Here is a 24,722-nt window from a genome sequence, read left to right on the forward strand (position 1 = left end):
CCTGGCTCGTTAATTTGAAAGACCCATCCGGACGCCTTGCTCGATGGAGCTTCCGTCTCCAAGAATTCGACATCACAGGGGTCTAAAAGTCTGGTAACAAGCATTTTGACGCAGACTGCTTGTCCCGGGCCCCTGTGGACCCGGCCCCACAGGACGATGATGACGCCTTGGGACCGGTAAGCGCCAGCCGCTTCGCTGAACAGTAGCGCTCGGACCCTGAGTTGAAGGACTTGGCGCGCTACTTAGAAGGAAAGATCGCTTCACCTCCTGCTCTGTTCAGACGTTAGTTGTCCTTTGCTCTGCACAACGACGTCCTCGTGAAGAACTTCGCGCCTAACAAGAGCCCATACTTCTTCGTCGTGCCTAAGGCACTCCGAAAGAATATTTTTCAAGCTTCTCACGGTGAGCAGACAGCAGTGCACCTCGGGATAGCACGCACGTTGGATCGGATACAAGAGAGGTATTACTGGCCGCGTTACCGGCCGACGTTGCCCATTACGTAGAAACATGCCTTGAATGCCAGCGATGTAAGACGCCCCATATAAGACCAGCTGGGCTACTGAACTCAAAATTGGGATGGATCTGCTCGACCCCTTCACGACTTCATGACCGGTTATCGTGGCCACCGACTGCCTCACCCGTTAGGCTGAAGCAAAAGCACTGCCTAATGGTACCGCAGGAGAAGTGGCTAAGATTTTTGTCGAGCGCATTCTGCTGCGACATGGCGCCCCCGAATTGCTCATCTTTGTGCTCGATCATTCTTTGCAGCCTTTAAATCGAACGTTGATGCGTGAAACCAGCATTCGTAGATCGACGACCGCTGACCACCACTGTTGCTACCGCCACCGCCGATTTCTTAGTTCATTGCGGGCTGAATTCAGCCCAATACAGAGTTGATTCCTGTTAAGATCGTCTTCTCATTTGTCGCCAACGGCATTAATACCAACACGTAACAATATGTATGTATGTATGTATGTATGTATGTATGTATGTATGTATGTATGTATGTATGTATGTATGTATGTATGTATGTATGTATGTATGTATGTATGTATGTATGTATGTATGTATGTATGTATGTATGTATGGATGGATGGATGGATGGATGGATGGATGGATGGATGGATGGATGGATGGATGGATGGATGGATGGATGGATGGATGGATGGATGGATGGATGGATGGATGGATGGATGGATGGAATGGATAATGGATGGCCGACGGGTAGTTGGACGGACGGACCGACTGACGGGTGCATGGATGGACGGACAGTTGGGTATGTGTGTGGGTGGGTAGGTGGATGGAAGGATGGACGGGCGGTTTGGTTTGGTTTGTGGAGTCTAACGTTCCAAAGCGACTCAATCTATGAGAGATGCTGTAGTGGAGGACACCGGAAATTTCGGCTACCTGGAATTGCTAAACATGCACTAACAGCACAGCACACGGACGCCTTACTTTTCGCCTCCCCTGAAATATGGCCACCGAGGCCGGGACTCAATTCCGCATCCTTCGGAACAGCACTCGAGCGCCGTAACCACTTCGAAACACCGGCAGGCCGGATGGGCGGACGAACGGACGGACGTATGTGTGTGTGTGTATGTATGTATGTATGTATGTATGTATGTATGTATGTATGTATGTATGTATGTATGTGTGTGTGTGTGTGTGTGTGTGTGCGTGCGTGTGTGTGTGTGTGTGTGTGTGTGTGTGTGTGTGTGTGTGTGTGTGTGGGGGGGGGGGGGGGGGGGGGGTACGTCGGTAGGTAGGTATGGAAGATGTATTATGTAGGCAAGGATCTGTGATGGGTGTGTGGTAGTAGGATGTTATTTTACTCGACTCGGTAACCTTTATATTTTTCTGGAAAAGGTGCCATGTAGCGCTATTATTTAAAAGTTTAGCGTTTTTTTTACATAATATTCGGACGAGTATATCTGCCTAATCACTTTTTAATCTCCGTTCCGCGGTGTCTGAGGAGGTAGGGCGCTTGACTATTCAACCGAGAGACTCGAGTAATTATTTATTGTTTTGCCACCGCTTCCCTACCTTGAGAAGACAGTTGATAAAAAGGGCATTGCAACAGCTTGGCCTCAGTTTAAGTAGCCCGATATTGTTATCATTTGGCGCCACCATCCTTGAACACAGTCACTAGTCCGTTTTCACCGCCATGCAAACTTTTTACTGGGATCAAATCGTTTACCTTGCTAAATATTTAAACATTACTTGTTCTACAATTGCAGTGTCAATCTCCTGTGGGTGTTACCCCTTTTCATTTTATATTTCACTTATTTCCCGTTTTGTTTCCTTTCCTCTACCCCTCAAATCAATTTTTTTTGTGCACGTATACTTCAAACATTTTTTTGCTACCCAATTCTTGGCCGATCCCCCTCTGTGGGTATGTGCCATAAGTTATTTGGTCAACAACAACAACGACGGTGGACTCTTGACTCTGTGTCGCTGTGTTACCGTTTCCCGTGAGCCCCTGTCTTGACTGTGTGCCTCTTCCTCGTTACGTTTTCCCATACATCCCTGTTTTCGTGATAGTTTTGGAGAATCCAGCTGGGTAACTGACCTCTCAATGTCGCACACCCCTCCGCGAACCAACGACACTGAGCTTTTGCTTGTGGACATGCCAGTACATCGCGTCATCCGGAGGAACCTGGACCTTCCTCCCGAACACGAGCCCTTAGAGTCCACTTCAACAACGAGCCTCCGGCCAGCCACGCAAAGCACTACGCCGCTCATGCAAGGCACTCCTATTTACCTTCAAAACCCCCGAGTGCTGAAATCGTTCCATGGCACTGCGCATAAAGACGTTGAGGACTGGCTATCTTATGTCGAATGAGTCGTATCCTTTAATCAGCGGGACGACAACATAAAGCTACGGAACGCCACTTTCTGCTTGGAAGACCTTGCTTTGACATGGTATGAGAACCCAGAAGGCACATTAACATCATGGCCTCAGTTCCGCCGTCTTATCTTAGAGGCGTATGTCAGCCTGGATAGGCGCGAACGAACAGAACGTGCTCTTCAATCTCGGATACAGATGCTAAACGAGTCCATCATGAGGTATGTTGAGGATATGACGATACTACTTCGACGTGCGGATCCGAGCATGTCTGAAGACAGAAAGCTGCGCCACCTGATGTGTGGGGTTAAAGAACAGCTTTTTGCTGGTCTTGCCTTGTCGTGGCGGATGGCCTTGCGAAACTCGATAAAGTCGTGAGCTCTGCTGTGTAGGGCCACCCAAGATAGACAGGTCACGGCAAAGTTCTGACAAAATGTGATTCACTGGAAAAGGTAATGGCAACCCACTCCAGTATTTCCTGCCAAGACCCTATGGCCAATCACAATAGCTTTATTGATATGGCGCCGGAAGATGAGCCCCCCAGGTTGGAAGGCATCCCACATGTTACTGGGGATGAACAAAGCGCGATTCCTAGTAGCTCCAAGATGAATGAAGCGGCTGGGCTAAAGCCAAAATGACGCTCAGTTGTGGATGTGTCGGAAAGCGACCGGAAAGTCTAATGTTGCAAAGCGATATATTACATAGCAACATGGAATGTAAGATCTATGACGCAAGGTAAACTGGATGTCGTCAAGCGAGGAATGGACAGATTGAACATTGATATCTTGTGTATCAGCGTGCTCAAGTAGACCGGAATGGGAGAATTTAATTCCGGCGACCACTATGTCTTTAAATATGGGTACGAATCCAGGGGAAAGAATGGGGTCATTCTCATAGTAAACAGAAGAATGGGCAAAGCAGTGCTAGGGTACAATCCCCAAAACGACCGAATGATTTCACTTCGGATCTAAGGTGACCCTTTCAACATAACAGTTATCCAAGTCTATGCACCAACCAATACTGCTGAAGAAGCTGACGTTGAAAGATTTTATGCTGACCTGCAATGCCTTTTAGACCGCACTCCATCATCAGACGTCCTTTTTCCCATAGCAGACTGGAATGCTAAGGTGGGGAGTGAAGAAATATCCGGAATTACAGGCAAATGAAGGTGGGCAGAGGCTAGAAGAGTTTTGTCGAGAAAACAACCTGACCACAGTGAATACTCATTTTCAACAGCACAAGAGGCGCCTGTACACATGGACTTCCCCGGACGGTCTGTACAGGAAACAGATTGATTATATTCTTTGCCGGCAGATATGGAGAAGCGCTATGCAAGCAGTAAAAACAAGGCCTGGGGCCTATTCCGGCACCAATCATTAGCTTCTTTTAGCCAATTTAAAGCTTCGATTGAGGAAAACGCAGAAAGCTAGAAGGCCTTTCAGGTATGATCTGGTTCAAATTCCATCAGAATATGCTGTGGAAGTGAGGAATCGATTTCAAGAATGAGATCTAGAAGACAGAGAGACTGAAGAGATGTGGACTGATGTTCGTGATATAATACAAGAAGTTGCTACTAAAGTAGTTTCCAAGCACAAGAAATGCAAGAACACAGACTGGTTATCTGAAGAGGCATTACAAATAGCTGAGGAAAGGAGAATGGGAAAAAGTATGGGGGAAAGAGAAAGTTACAAGGTTCTCAATGTGGATTTTTAGAAAATAGCAAGGAGAGATAAGAATGCTTCCTGAACATACAGTGCCAAGCAGTTGAGGAACACAGCCAATTGAGGAGCACAGGAGCTCTGTATAAGACAATCAAAGATATAAAAGGAAGCTTCTGTGCTATAAGCTGGGCGTGATAAAGGACAAACGAGACAAGGATCTCACTGAAGCCTCACAGATAAAGAAGAGGTGGCAGGAATACACAGAATAACTGTACAAGAAGGACCCGGATGTGCGAACCCAACATAAGACGGTTGTGATTACTGATCTCGATCCGGGCATCCTGAAGAGGGAAGTTGAATGGGCCTTAGCCAGCCTTGCTAAGAACAAAGCTAGCGAATTTGATGGTATTCCGGCTGATTGGCTTCGAAACCTCAACCATGATGCTGTTAACGTTCTGTATACATTAAGTCTGCAAATTTGGACAACCCTGCAGTGGCCACAGGATTAGAGATCAGTTTACATCCCCATTCCAAAGAAAGGCAGTGCCAAAGATTGTTCCAACTACCGCACGATAACGCTTTTTTCGCATGCTAGCACGGTGATGTTGAAAATCCTCAAGGTAGGCTGCAGCAGTATGTGGATCGGGAGCTTCCGGATGTGCAAGCTGGGTTTCTCAAGAGCAGAGGAACTAGAGACCAGATTTCCAACCTTCACCGGATCATGGAAAAAGCAAGAGAGTTCCGTAAACCCATCTGCTTCTGCTTTACTGATTATGCGAAAGCATTTGACTGCGTAGATCACAGCAGATTGTGGCAAGCTCTCCAAGAGATGGGGGTTCATATTCACCTCATCCGTCTCCTCAGGAGTCTGTATGAAGGGCAAGAGGCCACTGTCGGAACTGGGCGTGGTTTTACTGATTGGTTCCCGGTTGAGAAAGGAGTGACACAAGGCTGCATACTGTCGCCCTGCCTATTTAACCTATATGCTGAGTGCATCATGAGGAAGGCCGGTCTGGATGAGTCTTCAGCTGGAGTGAAGATTGCTGGAAAACGTATCTACAACCTTAGATATGCGCATGATACCACTTTAATGGCAGAAAGTGAAGAGGAACTCAAGAGACTTCTGATGCGCGTACAAGAAGAGAGTGAGAAGTTTGGGCTTAAACTGAACATTAAAAAGACAAAGATTATGGCGTCTTGCCCTATCAAGTCCTGGAGCATCAAGGGACAAGAAGTGGAAGCTGTGACAAATTTTCTCTTGGGATCCACGATTACCCCGGAAGGAGTCTGCAGCCATGAAATTAGGAGACGCTGCTTCTGGGAAAGAGAGCCATGGCTAGCCTTGACCACCTAGTAAAGAGCAGAGACATTAGTCGGCCAACCAAGATCCGTATAACTCGTGCTATGGTCTTTCCAGTTGTGATGTATGGATGCGAGGGTTGGACTGTGAAAAAGGTTGACCGCCGAAGAATTGACGTGTTTGAATTTTAGTGCTGGCGAAGACTCTTGAGAGTTCCTTGGACTACCAGAAGATCAAATCAGTCTATATTGTCGACCGTAAACCCTGACTGCTCATTGGAGGGTCAAATTCTAAAGTTAAAGCTCAGCTATGTTGGTCATCTGATGAGAAGAGAGGAGTCGCTGGAGAAGGATTTGCTGTTGGGAAAGGTTGAGGGTCGCCGGAGAAGGGGTAGGCAGCGAACGCGATGGTTAGATGGCATCCTCGCGGCGCTGCAGATGAAGTTATGTGATGTTAGCAAGATAGTGAGAGACTGGAAAGCGTGGCGTGATATGGTCCATAGGGTCACGAAGAGTCGGACACAACTGAACGACTGAACTGAGCTGCGTGTCCCACCGACTACAGTTACCTCATTTTTTACAGAAGCGTTCGCAATGGAAATGATGCTACACCAGCACTCGGCTGTCTACGACCGCCCAATCCTCGCTACGCCTGCTGCTCTTACAGCTGTTGTAAGCAAAACCCACCACCTCCACCAAAACTGTCATGAAGACAGGTATCTATGGGAAACGGTAACGGGGCAGAGACACGCAGTCAAGACAGCGGTTCACGGGAAACGGTAACACAGAGACAGATAGTCTAGAAGAAGCGCACGAGAGTGTAGAACTTCGATTTCAAGCGCTACCTCAAAACACCAGGTGGCAATAAGTTCAATTAATTTGCAACAGCACCTAGTAAGAGAAATTGTTCAGTATGTGTCTATGTGTAACCTGTTACCACCTTTGTGAACCAGGATTACTTTTGCAACGAGCCAGTCTGAAGGCAATGAACCAGATTTAAGTGACCCCGTAAATATCCTGTGTAAGGGCTCATTCTCACAGCCGGTTTTTCACTGCTCCGTCGTCTCCGTCGCGCCGGCGTTTGACGGAGGAGGGGAGTTAATGGTTGGTTTGGTTGGGAACTTTGGGATATTCGCGGGGGGGGGGACCGGACACGGGTTATGGAGGCCTAATGTCGCGGCGGCACTCTTGGTGTCCGGAGGATGGTGAAGTGGGACGTGGGGAGGGGTGGGGGTGGGGGAGATCGTCTTGGCCCGCACCAAGCAAACAGCCCGGTGAACGTCGGCAGGTCGGTAGTCCAGTGTGCAGCCTCCGGTGCAGCAGCGCTTATGGGTGTTCCAGGCGAAGCCTGGTACTGTGCCTCTGCGAGGCACAGGAAAGACTGCTGGTGACAGCAGGACGCCACGGCGACTGGGGCAACCGCCGCAGCAGGAGGGGACCGCGATAGACTGCTGCCAAGGCAGCAGCGCGGCGGGTGGCGTTGAGGAGACCGTCCGTAGACAGCGCGCCGAGGCCCGCGAGCAGGGTGCCCACGGGAAGCTGTCCCGGAGTATCCGGGTAGCAGGAGGAAGGGGCGCCAGGATTCACGGACACGCGTGGTCCATGGCGGCGAGGTGGAGCTGCCTCGGCGCACACCACTGGTGCTGCGAGGACGGCGGGTGGCTTGCGCGTGGCAAGCGTGCTGGCTTGGCAAGAAGCATGAGCGCAGCGAGGACTGCGGCATCACAAAGATGTAAGCATGGAGTCACCGCGACGACGAGGTCGGGTGGCAACTGGGGAGGCCGCCGGGAACTGCTGCGGCAGCAGCAGCGCGGCAGGTAGGTCGCCAGGACCCACAGCAACACGTGGTCCATGGCGATGGAGGAGGCATGGTTCTCGTGCCACCAGGGTGTGTCCCAGGTCCGAGGAGCTGCAGGAAGCCGCGGGCGGTTCTGCAGGTTGCTGTCCATGAAGTAGAGGGAGGGGCCGCCGCCGCCGCAGCAAACGACGGCGGCCCCGAGGAAATCCCTTTTCGAGGAGTAGGGCGCCGCGGCCGCCGAAGCGGCCCGCCGAGCTAGGCCTCTAGGAGAGGTACCGGATGGCCGCTGACGCGGCCGACTGCTGGGAAGACCTCCTAGTAGAAGGAACTCGTCGGCGCTGGGGAACGCGCGACGATCCAGGACGTACGCCTGCCGCTACGGACGGTAGCCGGCGCAGGCGAAGGTGCTCGGCGGCAGCGAAGCTGGCGCGACTGAGCGAGGCGCGACGATATCGCGGGAGGTAAAGTCTCGTGATAATTTGTATCAAGGGGCTTTAGCGGTAGGCAAGCGAGGACACATCCACAGACCTCGGAGGTGAAATTGAGACCTTTTAATGGGGCCAGTGTTCCGCGAAATCGGATGGCCGGCGCCGTGGTGTTTCTCTCTACGGTGCAGCCGTCCGGCAAGCAACGGACACCGCCCCACGAAAGACGGACCAGTGAGCACGCTCGCTTCTGTCACGTGACTCAATGTCACGGCTTGCGTGTGCGACCCAAGCGAGTGCCGGCGAGAGCGGCTGAGCGGCCCTCGCGGGTTCGCATGCAGACGGGGGTGCTCGAACAGAGAGAGAGAGAAATAAAAAGCGTGGGATGCGCTTAGGTATAGTGCCTAGAAATAGCTTAGGTCTGGTGTCCCGCGAAGCACGCGCTGACAAGAAACAACAGATGCCGTTTTTTTTATTATTTTTCAATGCGCCGGGTGTCGCAGCTAAACTAGACCTCCTGCAAAACTTTAGGATGTTTCAGTTGATGTGTTACTTGTATGTTTGAATGGGTGTATCAAAAGAAATCTTGCAAGTTTTGGCTACCCATTCCTTTATTGATGATAGAGGTATTTAAATATGTTTATTTATTTATTTATTTATTTATTTATTTATTTATTTATTTATTTATTTATTTATTTATTTATTGTTTCCTCAAGGGTCCACAGGGGACATTACATGAGGGGTGGGCAAACAAAAAGTTAATACGAACACAGATGGTCTTCAATGGCGGTTTTGAATAGAACACGATTGATGTTCCTATATATTTCATCGATTTCGATGACTGCCATGAATAATAATATAGAAGTGCGAATTTATGCCTAGCTTGGATACTGGCTTGATCAGTCACTTACAATCGCAACTAATTGACACTGAACAGTATAATCGCAGAGCTAACCTGGAAATAAGCGGATTACCGGTCACGGCAGATGAGTACTTGCCGGCAGTCTTGTCGGACCTGGCTGTGAAGCTTAACTTGCATGACCATATGGCGGAACAAGTAAGTGCCGTGCACCGCTTATCAGGAGGCCAGGGAAAGACGCCGGTAGTATTGGCTAGATTCACGTCACTAGACTTGCGAGACAAATGGCTGCAGGCAAGGGCTCGACTCAAGGCGTTGGCTGAAAACAAAGATTCTTGGCATTTTTTTCAGTGAAAACCTGACTCGTGCGAACAGTGAACTTTTTTGGAGGACTAGGGTTGAAGGCAAAGCAAAGGGATTCATATTTGTCTGCGTGCGAAACTGGAAAATATTTTCGAGGAAGACCGAGGGTGCTACAGCTCTAAAAATCACGTCTTTAAGTGACGTTGATAAGATGGTCTAAGATTAGCACTTATTCGCTAAAGAGTATGTCTTTTCCAGATTTCGACTCCTTTGTTAAGACCTGTCAGCCAGCGTTGGGTTGTTCTTGTACCATTCTTCACATTATATTCAGAGCATCAGGAAATACTTGGATCAATTTGCGGTTACGGACAGTGCTCTCAGTGACTTTGTTGACGTGTTTGCATTAACGGAAATTAACATTACCGACACTCTAACCGATGCCTTTGGGCTTCCCGGTTACCATGCCTACTTCCTTACACGCAACAACAGCAGGGGTGGTGGCATTGCGGTATACTTTAAGGAATCACTGATGGCTTAGTTAGCGTTCCCATCGGCACAGCAGAGGTCATGGGCTTTGAAATATTTTCTCATGGTATTTCATTTTACCTTCTTGCTATGTATCGCCCTCCTAGTCTAAATTTGTCGGGTTTTATTGAAGAATTACAAAGAATATTCAAAACCAATTTTGTTGCTGTAAACGTGCGCATTATAGGGGACATCAATATCCATTTGATGAAGGGTGATCGCTATGTCACTGAAAGTTACTTAACCGTGCTCGCAGAATTTGGCATTGAACCACAGACCGTCGATCTTACTAGAGAAGAATTTCTTAATAATCGCATTACAAATAATTGCATTGACCACGCTAACGTCCATGCACCGGACATTTCCTCAGTGTCCGGTGCTCTAACCAGACAGAAACTGACAGATGATTATTACATTGCGTGTCGCCTTACGAAAACAGACTCTATGCAGCACGCCAACTCTACGAGGTGTGTTATGACCATCTTAGACCAAAAAAACTTCGATAATCATATTACTGAATATGATTAGATTCATTTATTCATCATAACACTAGCGACACTGCGTACGATAGATTGGTCAAGGTATTAGGCGAAATAAAAAATGTGTGCAAAAAAACTGGTTTGAAGAAACGTAAAATTGACTGTCAGTGGCTGAATGCTGAAATCCTGGCTGCTATCAAAGAAAAGGACGCTATCTGGTCTCGATGCCGCAGGGCGCCAAAAAATGACAAACTTCGAGCAGAATATCGTTGCATCAGAAACAAAGTAACTGCGCTTATTCGCTTATCAAAGAGGAAGGTCTTTGCACAGCAGTTTCACAACACTCGTCGTGACGTAAGGAACAATTGGTCTCTGATAAATCAGTTACGCGGTAACATACACTTGTCCATCCAGGAATCAGTGGAACATAATTTCGGTGTAGCGTCGCCTATTTTGGCAAATGAGTTCAATAGCATTTTTTCGGCTGAGCGACGGGTTGCAGTCCAGACTTTGAGCTCAACAAAAATTACAAAAAGTGTATCGTCATCAGCTTTCCTTCCTCTTATTACTGACTCGGTTCTTTTCAACATTTTGTCTGGTCTGAAACGTAATAAATCTGCCGGGCTTGACAACATTTTCATAGGTGATCTGATAAGAAACATTACAGCTCTGAAACATGTTCTGCTATTTATTTTAAATGGCATAATTGCAAGTGGCACATGGCCAGAATCACTGAAGAGTGCTCGTGTTGTTCCTCTGTACAAAAGGGGGAAAAAGAATGATATTGCCAACTACCGCCCTATATCTGTTCTTTCCTGCGTATCCCAGATATTAGAAAAACACGTACTTTTTTGATGAATGCATTTATTGCTAAACATGACCTACTGAGTTGAAAAAGTGCGGATTCGTCAGTGGGTCAGGAACACAGGTGCTATTAGAAAATCTCTCTGATTTACTGCACCAGAGCTTGGAGAACAATGAGGTGACATTTGGTTTTTTTTAACGTAAAAAAAAAAAGCTTTCAACACGATAAATCATCTAATTTTAAACTCTAAACTCTACTCGTATTGATGTAGCGGTCCTTTATTGCCACTAATTAAAACTATCTTCAAAATCGCTCACAAGTAGTCATGTTTGCACCTATCTGCAGTGACGCGGTAAGTCTGTTGTGCGGTGTCCCGCAAGGGTCTATTTTATCTCCTTTGTTGTTGAACTTGTATGTGAATAATATATGTGACCACGTGAAAGCATCCACCGTATTCCTTTACGCTGATGACACTTTACTAGTATCAAGCAACCCTGAGTTTTCATGTGGCCTGGCCAACCTTCAGAAGGTCGCTATTAAAGTTAGTGATTGGTTTGTTTCAAACTTGATACAAATAAATAGCACCAAATTCAGACTTGTCTGTTTTCGTAACCCACACAAAGATGTACCAAGTGTCAGTTCAGTTCAGTTCAGGCGTTCAGTCGTGTCCGACTCTTCGTGACCCTATGGACCATGTCACGCCACGCTTTCCGGTCTCTCACTATCTTCTTAACATCACATAGCTTCATCTGCAATGCCTCGAGAATGCCATCTAACCATCGCGTTCGCTGCCTACCCCTTCTCCGGCGACCCTCAACCTTTCCCAACCTCAAATCTTTCTCCAGCGACTCCTCTCTTCTCCTCAGATGACCAAAAGTAGCTGAGCTTTAACTTTAGAATTTGACCCTCCAATGAGCAGTCAGGGTTTATGGTCGACAATATCGACTGATTTGATCTTCTGGCAGTCCAAGGAACTCTTAAGAGTCTTCGCCAGCACCACAATTCAAACGCGTCAATTCTTCGGCGGTCAGCCTTTTTCACAGTCCAACTCTCGCATCCATACATCACAACTGGAAAGACCATAGCACCCGGTTATACGGATCTTGGTTGGCAGACTAATGTCTCTGCTCTTTACTAGGCGGTCAAGGCTAACCATTGCTCTCTTTCCCAGAAGCAGGCGTCTCCTAATTTCATGGCTGCAGTCTCCTTCCGAGGTAATCTTGGAGCCCAAGAACAGAAAATCTGTCACAGCTTCCACTTCTTGTCCATTGATGCTCCAGGACTTGATAGGGCAAGACGCCATGATCTTCGTCTTTTTAATGTTCAGTTTAAGCCCAAACTTCTCACTCTCTTCTTGTACGCGCATCAGAAGTCTCTTGAGTTCCACTTCACTTTCTGCCATTAAAGTGGTATCATCCGCATATCTAAGGTTGTTGATACGTTTTCCAGCAATCTTCACTCCAGCTGAAGACTCGTCCAGACCGGCCTTCCTCATGATGCACTCTGCATATAGGTTAAATCGGCAGGGCGACAGTTTGCAGCCTTGCCTCACCCCTTTCTCAATCGGAAACCAATCAGTAAGACCATGCCCAGTTCTGACTGTGGCCTCTTGCCCTTCATAAAGGTTCCTGAGGAGACAGAGAAGGTGAATTGGAACTCCCATCTCTTGGAGAGCTTGCCACAATCTGCTGTGATCTACGCAGTCAAACGCTTTCGCATAATCAATAAAGCAGAAGTAAATGGGTTTCTGGAACTCTCTTGCTTTTTCCATGATCCAGCGAAGGTTGGCAATTTGGACTCTAGTTCCTCTGCCCTTGCGAAACCCAGCTTGCACGTCCGGAAGCTCCCGATCCACATACTGCTGCAGCCTACCTTGCAGGATTTTTAACATCACCTTGCTAGCATGCGAAATAGGCGCGATCGTGCGGTATTTGGAACAATCTTTGGCACTGCCTTTCTTTGGAATGGGGATGTAAACTGACCTCCTCCAATCCTGTGGCCACTGCAGGGTTGTCCAAATCTTTTGACATAATGTATGCAGTCTGTTAACAGCGTCGTGGTTGAGGTTTTGAAGCAACTCAGCTGGAACACTATCAATTCCGCTAGCTTTGTTCTTAGCAAGGCTTGCCAAGGCCCATTCAACTTCACTCTTCAGGATGCCCGGCTCGAGATCAGTAATCACAACCCTCCTATGTTGGGTTTGCACATCCGGGTCCTTCTTGTACAGTTCTTCTGTGTATTCCTGCCACCTCTTCTTTATCTCTGAGGCTTCAGTGAGGTCCTTGCCTCGTTTGTCCTTTATCATGCCCAGCTTAGCACAGAAGCTTCCTTTGATATCTTTGATTGTCTTATACAGAGCTCTTGTGTTCCTTAATTGGCTGTTGTCCTCAACTGTAGGCTCCAAGTGTAGGCTCCCTATATTTACACCCCTCATATTGCTCTTTGTGTTCCTGTCAACCTATAGCCAGCGTCCCGTCGGTTAAGTATCTTGGTGTGCACATAGACAGCGATCTGACATGGAATACTCAGTTGACCCACATTTGTAAGAACTTAGAAGTGTTGCATTTTTGTTGTTTAATTTGAAAACCATGATGCCCTTTTCTATCAGAAAACTAATCGCCCAGGCTCTGGGGTATAGTGGTGTTTTAAGATACGGTATGTGTTGTTTTTTCAACTGCTCTTTCACATGGAAATGTCGAGGTATTAGGATTTTGAAAAACATCGCTACAAGCGTCCTCGACTTGCCACAGGAGAGTTTGCCCAGCAGTGTCTTTAGAACAGCCGGCTTGCCTTCTTTTGACAATCTTTTTAAACAAATTGTAGTACTGAAATATTTTTGGATCAGTCCATACAGGCACATAAACACGACACCGGTACCGTTGAGACATGTTCCTCGTTATCTTAAACCGAGAGTGCGCACTCACTACGGTAAAGCAACAAGGCGCTATTATGTTCCAGCTATCTTTAATGAACTACCGGATGATGTATTTTCTTTGACCACCCGAAAAACACTGAGAGTTGCTGTTCAAGCGTTAGAGGACCTTTAATATGTAGTGATCTTATCAGTGCAGTTTGCTAATATGTTTTGCCAAATGTTTATTTTTTTCTCTCCTTGCTTTTTCTCTCCTTTATTTTTTATTTTTTTGCCTCTGATGGAGTACGGATGTAGAGCGTACATTGCCGCGGAGGCCGGTTGTCGCCGCACAAGCCCACTTGTGGCTTCAGCGCTTCCGTTTCTGTATCCTGTTTTCAATATACTAAATAAAGATAATTATTAATATTAATATTATTATAATTATTATTATATATATATTCGTGCCCATGTGTTGTTCTGTAGTACGCGCGGTCTTTGTACTGAAGCTGAGAAAAGAAGGCGCTCCCACTCCAAACTGCTGCGAGAGGTCGCGACACTAAATGCAGGATTTAGGCGACGAGGAAGTGGTTTTCTCTGGAGTGCTGAAGTAACACTATTCTCAAGTAGTACATTTAGAATTTCACCCCCTTCATTTCGGAGCTACGCAAACTGTTCCTCTAATGGAAGCTGCAATGAAGCCGCGTTTCCACGGTTGTTACGACTTTCAAAGCCGCATTGTTCCCCACAGGCGATATCAGTGTGATATTTAAAATCGTATTACTTAATTTATAAATGGCTATTAAAGAGCAGTCTCAAAATTTCTGGTGATAGCTCATGTTTCTGTGTTTTTTCAGTTTAGCTTCTTACAAAGATTATTATAACTTGAGTGTGCATTTAAACTACGCATTATTACTCGCTTCTTATATTCGTGCCCATTTGCTTCTGCGCTGTACGCGCGGTGCTTTGCAGTGTGGCAGTGTACACCATCAGCAGCACTTGCGCACGACACGCCCAGTGCGCATGCCTCCAACCCGCTATAAATACTAGCAAATTTCGTAATAAAGCGCGGAAGGGTGGCGGTTCCTTGCCCTACTGTGCTGGGACGGTAGGTCAACGCAGCTTGCGGCGTGGTTAGCCAGCCACCAACTTTTTATTTGTTGTAGGCCGTCATTGCACCCGCCACCGCTTAGCTTGTCGACGCCGACTGTTGTTGTGGCGCGCTTCTTTCTTTTCCTCTTCTGTTTCTTTCTTCTCTATTTTCTCTTCTGACCGCACGTGGCAGTGGAGGTGGCTTAGCTACAGAGCCAGTAGCAGGCCCGTGCATATTCTTTTCCTTCTTCCTACAGCCATAACAACAATAAAGCGCCTTCCCTCTTTCCCACATGCTTGCGTGTTACATCGTGTCAGAAGTGGGCCCGTCGCCCGTGTCGGCAGCTTAGCCTTCCAGATTGAAATCGTCCCAGCAGCGTCCACGAAACATGGCATCACCGATGCTTCCCCCTCCGAAGCCGCTGGACACAACGGGAGACGCCTTTCACAGCTGGGCCGTCTGGAAGAACGAGTTCGAGCTGTATGCAACAGTAACGAAGCTGAGAGCAGCCAAATGAGGTTCAAGCTGCCACTTCCCTTATGGCAATCGCCGAGAAAGCCAGGCGGCTGTTCTACACTTTCACGTTTGGGAGTGACGACGACAAGCACGACATGAAGGTTCTCACGCAAAAGTTTAGGACCACTTCAAGCCAACAACGAACCTGATATTCAACGAATTTCGCTTTGGCTCTAGGAACCAACAAGAGGGTGAGTCGTTCAACGATTGGCTCACAGAACTTCGGACGCTTGCACAGGAATGTGATTTTGGCGCTTTAGAAGAGAGAATGCTGCGCAGCAGAATTATTTTTGGAATCAGGGACAAAGTTTTGCAGCAGAGGCTCGTGCTGGAAAATCCGTCTTAAGCAAAGTTGTCGAAATCTGCCGTGCTAGCGAACAAGGAAAAGAGAGTTTTAATGAAATACAAGACGCATGTCCTGTTAGAATAGATGCCAAGAAATCAAAAGCAAACGCTTGCTTTACATGGGGTTTCCATGAACACAAGAAAGGAAACTGTCCCGCCCTGGGTAAGCAATGCTACAAATGCGGAGGTGGTGATAAAAACATTTTATTGCCATTGAACAAAAAATGGGGGCGAAGTCCCCTGCATGGCATTTGGGTGCTCCCTTAGTATGTGGGAGACACTCTTATAAAGCAAAAGAAAGTCTTTGAAGAGCAATCCTCCTCATAGCACTGGAGATAATCTTCCGTTGTTCTTGACTTGAAGTGTTCTTCGTGAGAGACTCCCAGTAGGACTCTGCGACGTTTGGTGATGGGGGATGAGGAAAGGTGGGGCATGTAAGAAGGATGTGTATGAAGTGTCCTGGTTTGCCGCAGAGTCTGCATGATGAGGAAAACTGGTCTGGGTATCGGGCATGTAGAAGTGTAGGGTATGGAGCCGTCCGAGTCTGCAAACTTCGCCAGTGTACAGCATGCGCTATGGTGAGCGAGGGAGCTGTATATTCCCTTCGTTTGTCCCGGTAGCACAAGAGAATATCACGGAACGAGAGAAGGCGCTCCCCGGCCTGTAGAGAGGGCTCCGTTTCACTAGCCCGGAATGTAAGACCTCGGGAAAGGGAATTAACCTCTTCGTTGCCAGGGAGGCCGGCATGTGCTGGCGTCCAAATGAGGCTTATGGTTAGCCGGGGCGGCCAGAAGCGTAATATGCGAGCAGCGGTGCGGGATATATAGCCATTGGCATAATTTAGAATCGCAGATTTGGAGTCAGATAATTTTTGGGGCAGATGTAGAGATGAGAGCAAGCGCGATGGCAGCCTCCTCTGCCTCTGTGGTAGAATTGGGGATTATAGAGCTGGAAGTAAACAGCTTTGCTTGATTGTCGGCTACAGCCAGGACCATACGAGAGCCTGACGTATATTCTGCTGCGTCCCCGTAGACCACCTCTTTGTCCTCGCTATATTGTCTGTGAAGGGCATGAGCCCTAGCTATTCTGCGGCCCTGGTCTCGCTCAGGGTGCATGTTTTTAGGGATTGGAGGTATGATGAGGTTAGAGCGGAGGTTAGGAGAAAGGGGTGCACCGTCAATGGGGTGTGTAACTTGGCTTAGGTTTAAGTGGGATAATAAGGTGCGGCCAGCCGCCGATTTGGATAAGCGGGCTATTTGTGCCGTTAATGTAGCCTAAGTTCCTCGAAAGTGTCGTGTACATCGAGTTTAGGGAGTCGGGCATTAAATGTGCTGGGGGGACGTCGCAGAGCCGTTTTCTTGCAACTGCGTAGGAGCGCGTTCACCTGGTCTCTCTGTTTTTTTTTGAGGGGGAGGTATGGGAGGGCATATGTGGCGCGGCCTATAATGTAAGCCTGGGTGAGGCGAAGTGTGTTTCGCTCCCGTAAGCCAGCCCGACGGTTGGCTATGCGGCAAATCAGTCGGGTGGTCTGTTGACTTTGTGTATGGAGAGTGTTTATGACTTCTCCGTGCGCACCATGGGAGAGAAGAACTAGACCCAACACACGGATTGTGGATACTAGTGGGATCAAATGGGTACCTAGCTTGAGGGAAATAGGCGGACTGCCTGAATCGTATTATTTGGGGCGGTAGAGAAATAGTTCTGATTTTTAAGGGGAGCAAGTTAGGCCACGTTAGCTTACATAGGTGTCGATGGTGTTTAGTGCCAATTGTAGATTTCCCTCTATTTCGGCATCCCTGCCGCGGTTAGCCCAGACAGTGATGTCGTCGGCGAAGAGGCTGAAATGAATGCCGGGAATTCGGGCTAATTTTTCGGGTAGGTGGAGAAGTGCTATGTTGAATAGTATAGGGGAGAGGAAGGTGCCCTGGGGCGTACCTCGTGCACCTAGAGTGATCTCTGGAAGGCAGTGCTCGCCCAAAGGTAAGTGTGGCTGTGCGCTGGCTGAGGAAGTCTCGGGCGTAATTATACAACTTGACGCCGACTCCGAGGGTTGTAAGATTGTGAATGATTGCTGGATGTGTAACATTATCAAATGCTTTGGTAAAATACACACTTAGGATAGCTTTGGAGTCATAGGTTTAACAGTCCAGAATAGGATGTAAGAAGACATCCTGTGTAGAAAGGCCAGGACGAAATCCAAACGTGCAGGTAGGCATGAGATTTTTGCCTTTTAGATATTGAGAAATTGTGGTCTGGAGTACATGCTCCATTAGTTTGCCGATCGAAGAGGTGAGAGAGATGAGCCTAAGGTTTGAAATTAGCAGAGGTTTCCCAGGTTTTGGTATAAACACAACTTTGGCCTCTTTCCATTGCGGCGGGAGGGTTCAGATTTTGGTTCAGTATTCAATAAGGGCGGCAATAGATTGGGAATCGAGATTCCGGAGTGCCTTATTATGCACTTCATCTGGACCGGGGGCTGAAGATGTGTTAAGCCTCTGAAGCTCAGCCTGCACCTCTGATACTGTGATGGGTTGGTCGAGGAAGTCGTTAAGGGGCCCTGAATAGTCGGGGTGTATTATAGAAGGGTACTTGTTGAAATAGTGATTGCGTAGTTCTTGGAGAAGTTCCAGTCGAGGTGTATCGCAAGTATGTATTAATTTAGTGAGGTTATCTCGTTGGGTCGTCTTAGTCTTACTAGAGTCTAATAAGTGCCTAAAAAGGTTCCAAGTCTGAGATACACTCATATTTCCATCTATCGTTTTGCATAGCGATTCCCAATTCTGTCGTGAAAGAGCCGCTGCATGCATCTCTATCTCTCTGTTTAGACGGGCAAGGCGGCGTAACAGGGTCCGGCTCCAACGCTGCCGTTTCCGGCGTCGTCCTATAGGCCGCCTTTAGCCTCCCATGAATGCAGGAGACGGAAGTCAACCATGTCGCTTGGGCAGTCATCTGGTAGGGGACAAGTTACTGATTGGACATCGCTTTGCAGTTGTTTGGACCATTCGGTTATGTCATTAATGGGGCGCAGGTGCGGGCTGCTCTACACGTTCGGAAAGAATCCCACTTCGTGAAAGGTGAACCTCTGGGAGGCCTACAAGGCAGCTGAATGTTTAGAAGAATTTCTATGATGAAATGATCACTTCCTAGATTCTCTTGGGTATTGCACCAAGATGCGTGAGGGAGACGATGTGCGAAAGTAAGGTCTGGTGCAGTGTCTCTACAGACACTGGTTCCCGTGCGGGTAGGAAAGGTAGGGTCAGTGAGAAAAGAGAGACCGGTTTGTTGCGCGGCTAACCACATGCGACGTCCTTTAGGTGTGTCATGCGGGTAACCCCAGGCTGTATGTGGAGCGTTAACGTCTCCAACAACGAGTAAGGGACGCTTGTTAGCTACGCGCTTTGCAAGTCTAAATAGCCGTTCATAGTTTTTTTATCAATATAATAGATGCTGTCAGTAATTTTGCTTGCTTTTTTTCATTGTGGAAAGGCCCTCAATCTAATGAATATCGAAGTGAATGCATATAGTGATAGTGAAAACCAAGCAGCGACCTTTCACACGTTACGAAATATTAGACCAATGTAGGATGCAACAAAAGTTTGTTTTGTGCACCCAGGGACAGCCTGCCTACCACGATTTTCACATAAGGGGCATGAGACTGGCGTAACCGTGCATGCTGTGTAAAAACACTTATGTACTTACAATCGAAGCAGGTATCTCCTCTCAATGCGTGATTAAGAGCAGTAAAATATGCTGTATTTATTTATTTAGCCAAAACTCTCGGTCTTTGTGACAGGCCTTAGACAAGACGAGGGCACAGACATAATGACAAAACGAGAAGTACACTGCAACAGTAGTAAGCGAACAGAGTCAAACCCAGAACTCGAAACACAATGCAATATTGAGTACAAAGACAAAGAATTGACAAGATCGAACTTGGCAACGAACGAAGGCATCGAACCTGACCCAAAACAGGGATGTATATGATCCCTATGCTTCATGAAGTGCTTCTAAAGATAAATGCATTGGTCCGTAATTGACGTCTGCGGGTAGACACTTCCGCTCGGCGATAGCATGGGGAAAGAACAAGTACTTAAACGCTTTGGTTTTATGTGAAAACGCGGCAACGTTTTCAGACTGATATGAGCGTGTAAGGTGGCGAGATATGAACTCAATTAAACTTCATTCCTTTATTTTTATTGTATTGTGATAAAAGAAGTAGAATACCTGTAATATTTTACGATGATGACACATGGCCAGCTGTTCAAGTCCTGTGGTTCGAAGTAGGGCTGTTGAGGAAATGGTGCAACTGTTACTAATATTTCAAGCGCAACACGACGACACATATATATATAGATGACAGGACAGGTGCAACTGTAACAATAAAGATAAATCTGGCTGCGTTTTGTATGACATTTTCGATTTTAAGTTTATTACTTTCTGTCCAGGGATCCAACACTCCCGCAAAATACCCAAATATTGGCCGAACAAAGGTTTCGTAATTTAAAAGCTTTATTTTTGTGAAGATTGTGCTAGCGTTCTTCAGAAATAGTGTAGTTGTATTAGCCATTTCGTTTCTATGTAGGATATCTGCTCATTCTATCGAAGGTTAAGGGTTATATGAAGTCCTACGTACATAAAGGCGTTGACAATCAAGAGATGTTCGTTGGCTATGATATGTATGAAACGTAAAGAATTCTTTTTGTTTTACGGTCAGTGCTACGGTTTTATTGTTGTTCAGAATCATTTGTCATGCCGAGTATTATTTTTCTACTTTAGAGAGAATCTTTTAAAAGAAGATCTGCAGGGCTAAAAGTTTTATAATAAATTATTATACGTCTACGAATAGTCGTTATTTAATATGCATATAGTAAAACAAGAGAGCCTAGTCTCATAGACCGAAGCTCATCCTTGGCACAGGCGTCAAAGAGTTTGTTGATGATGTCTTTCTGTTGCTGGTCCAGTAAATTATGGTATTCCGCAGGGCTCAGTCTTGAGTCTCCTTTGCCATTATATAATACCAGAAAGACAAATTAGCTGTGGCTTAGCTCTGGTTAAGCCTGAGTGATTGCGAAAGCAATACTTCCCTGGCTGTGCTTGGCTCTGCTGGTGGTTTGGCATGGCTTCGCCTTTCGTGCAACTAAATGATTTACTAAACTTCTCCCTCCTCAGTCCTCCAGCTCAAACTAGTTATCTTGAATTTAGTCAAACATCGAGTTCAACTTGGCCATATTAATGTTCACTTTGTAAGGCTGATAGAGCGTTGAATCTTTAAGCACTTCTATCCAAGGTAGTAGCTGCTCGCGAGAAACTTGATCGGCTAGGTACACAGTCTTGGCAAACAGTCTCCGCTTGATATTCACAAAGATTGACTGCTGATCGTCAACTTCTCTTGGTAGCTGTTTCAGCATTTCATCCGTGTTTACCGGAACATTCACTATGGGCCCCTTGATGCCAAACTGTCCATTCTTCCAATTCATCAGCCTTCGGATTTGCACAAACGGTATGCGCGGAGAGAGTAACCGCTCGGCTACAGGGTTTAACCGTGATAGTCCTTCTGGCATAGGCAGGTACTTGTAATCATTGGACACACTATACCATGGTATCGTCTCCTCTCTTAGGCTACCCCTGCAGGTATTACACGCCACTGCACTGGCTGAAGTCTCTTCATCCCACTCTGGATAGGCCTTTCGTAAGGTAGGAAACATCAGTTCGCTTACCGATGAAGGTTTGTCCTTGTACCACAGCCGATCGCACACAGAACACTCGTAGCCGAACGGATTGTTCGTGAAGCGTTTCTCAAACTCACGCGTAGCAGACTAAAACTCGCCGACTCTTATCTCTTGTTCTTCCAGTCGTTGAGCCATAATGTCGCCACCTTGGTTCACCACAACGTTCTGCTTCTTCTCTACATACGTCTTTCTTCTTTTAGCAAGCCGTTCTTCTCTCCGGTTCGGTGGCTCTTCTATGCGGCGCTTTCTTCTGTGGAATTATATCGCTCTGCACTACTCATACATGATTCTTCGGCATTCAGAGAGTTCATGAAAATACTCTCGCTCCCTGAACTTGTAGAACGCCGCCGGGCTCGCCATTCTGCGGCTTAGGCCCGTTGCTTAGCCAACCACTCTAGCCTTTCTTCATCTGTCTCCTCGGCACGGCGTCGGCGTTTGCGCGCAGCACGTCGCTCCAGCGACGCCTTGTACAACTCCTCAGACATGACTAAGCAGAGCGCGCCCCCGTTTATCCTCTCCTAGCGAGCGCCCTCACGCGGCGGGCCGAGGAGACCATCACGTGGTAGCCGCCGCGCCGAGTGAAGGAACGACTACGGCCGAAGAGACGAGACGGGGCCCCTGCTCTCCTCTGGTCGTGACGTCACGCTGTCACGTGGTAGCCGCCGCGCCGAGCAAAGGGACGACTACGGTCGAAGAGACGAGTTGGGGCCCCTGCTCTCCTCTGGTCGTAGGAGAGAGAGAAAAAAACACTTTATTTAAGATCGCAAATTAAGCACCCAACATATCCTTCGCATGGTTTACCAAGGCAAGCTGGTCTTCCATCTGTGCCGATGACAGCCAGGCACTTCAGGAGGGAGGTGAAGGGAAGTGGATGTAGTGACTGGACTGGGCGACTGGACAGGAGTAGAGGCAGTGTTCTAGATTGGCATACAGCGCAGGACAGTTGGAACAGGAAGGGTCTGAACAAAGACGGAAATGGAATGGTCGGGAAGGTGTAATAAGAGCGTTTGTTTGAATGCTACGAAGTATATTTGTTTGAGCAACGTTGAGATGCCGATGGGGGCGGGGTACGTGCCTAAATGACGTTTTTAGTTGGCGGTAGTGTTCTTTAATTGTGAGTTTATAGGCCAACACATCATCCCACGACGGAGGGCTTGACCAAGGGATCACAGGCACCCGGACGTGAGTATCTCGGGCTAGCTGATGAGCCAGCTCATTTCCTGTGATCCCTGCATGGCAAGGGACCCACCGTACCGTGACTGACGATGGAGCCAACGAACGTAAGGCGCCGTGTAATGTTGTTTCTAGGGGCGAAGGAATTAGCCGACGCTGCAGCAATCGAATAGCTGTCATTGAGTCAGTGTAAATGGTGTACGAAGAAGTGCGAGGGAGTTCAGAGAAGGACATGATGGCTTGAATGATAGGTACAATCTCTAGAGTAGCGATGGGGGGAGGATTGCTGTATGGGCCGCATGTATGAAGGGAAGGGTCCGCCTTCAAAGGGGTGAAGATTACATATGCCGCAGAACCTGTGTCCAATAAGGTGGCGTCTGTATATGCTACTGTCTGTGTTGATAAGGAGGGACTGTGGTGAGCTGCCTGAGCTTCCCTGCGACCATTATTCACACAAGGGGCCATATGACGGGATAGAGGGGCGAAGCGCATGTTGGAGGAAAGGGGTGCAGATGAATATTCGATAGGCAGGTTGATCGGAGATAGATTTGCTTTCTCTAGGAGCCAGCGACCCTGCAAAGTGCCAGACAGTCGAGCCAGCTGCCTGTCTCTGTGGAGAACGAGTAATGTGGGGAGGGGAAGAAAAAGGCCTGTATCGTAGAGCCTCTTGTTTGAAGTGTGTACAGGGAGGTTAAGGGATGATTTATATAGGCTGTTGAGCGCTCGTGAAGCTTTTATAGTTTGCTGTTGTGTGAGTGCAAAATAAGGAAGAGCGTATAAAATTTTGCGTAGTGCTAGGGCGTGTACTAACTGACTGGCTTGTTTTTCTTGCAGTCCGGCTTGGCGTTTAACAACACGCCTGACCAGGTGAGTAACGGAGCGGCACGTGCTAATCGCTGAATTGACACTTGATTGGACCTTTCATGAATATTAATTCCTAGAATTCTGCATGAAGAAACCTGTGGGATAAGATGGTTGGCTAAATGAAGATATATGTAATGATTGACGGATCTCTGATAGCGGGTACGCGATAAGAGGAGGAGCTCGGACCTTTCTGGTGCTGGCTGGAGCCCAGCAGAAGTCAGAAACTGGGATATAATATCGAGGCCTTGTTGAAGTGTTGCCTCGACCTCCCCTGGGGAGCCTTGTGTGCACCACAGCGTGAGGTCGTCAGCATAAAATATGTGAGACAAGTTTGGAATTTTTTGAAGTTGGCGTGAAAGTGGGTCCATACCAAGAATAAAGAGGGTGGGGGAAAGAATAGCGCCTTGAGGGGTGCCACGATGAGAGCAAAGGGAAGGGAATTCTCGCCTGCTATGCGGAAACATGCAGTGCGATCTTTGAGGAAGTTGCGTATGTATGAGTAGAGAGTGGACCAACACTCAGTTTCTTGAACACAGCGAAGTATATGATCGTGGGAGATATTACCGAATGCTTTTCGCACATCTACTGTGACTAGGGCATGGACTTGGGAGGAGGGCGGTGAAAGGAAGGTATGCTAGAGAAGCAAAAAAAGATCTTGAGTAGATACGTGGGGGCGGAAGCCAATCTGGTTATGTGGGAAAAACGATGTGGTTTCCAGATGACGTTGAAATCGGTCCAACACCATCCGTTCCATCGTCTTGCCCACACAAGAAGTAAGCGAAATGGGACGAAGGTTTTGCAGTGCCGGCGGCTTGCCAGATGTTGGGATCATGACAACGGTAGAAGAACGCCATTCCTGGGGGAAAGTTCCCTCTGACCAATGTGTATTGATGAAGGAAAGTAGTTGCTCCTTGCCGTGCTCAGAAAGATTCCGGAGTAATGCGTAAGTGATTTCGTCATCTCCCGGGGAAGATGTTTTGGAGTTTCTAGTTAGAGCCCAGTCCAGATCTGCCAGCGTGAATTCCTTTTCGAGGTCTGGTTTATCTGGCCCTGAGTACGAGGGGTACGAGCATAGCAGTGGTGGGGGTATAAAGATCCTGCAGTGTTTTAGTAAGCTGTGCTGGGCCATGTATGGTTAGGTGCTTATCTAGA

At 47.5% G+C, this 24,722-nt stretch overlaps 1 pseudogene; it reads right to left on the reverse strand.

Moving 5' to 3' along the window:
- Nucleotides 1-22,301: 22,301 nt before the first annotated feature.
- Nucleotides 22,302-24,402, reverse strand: LOC146187400 (uncharacterized; annotated as a pseudogene).
- Nucleotides 24,403-24,722: the final 320 nt, after the last annotated feature.

Source organism: Amblyomma maculatum, chromosome 6 (genome assembly GCF_055883805.1).
Source record: "Amblyomma maculatum isolate TAMU_Amacu chromosome 6, ASM5588380v1, whole genome shotgun sequence".
Classification (NCBI taxonomy): Eukaryota; Metazoa; Arthropoda; class Arachnida; order Ixodida; family Ixodidae; genus Amblyomma; species Amblyomma maculatum.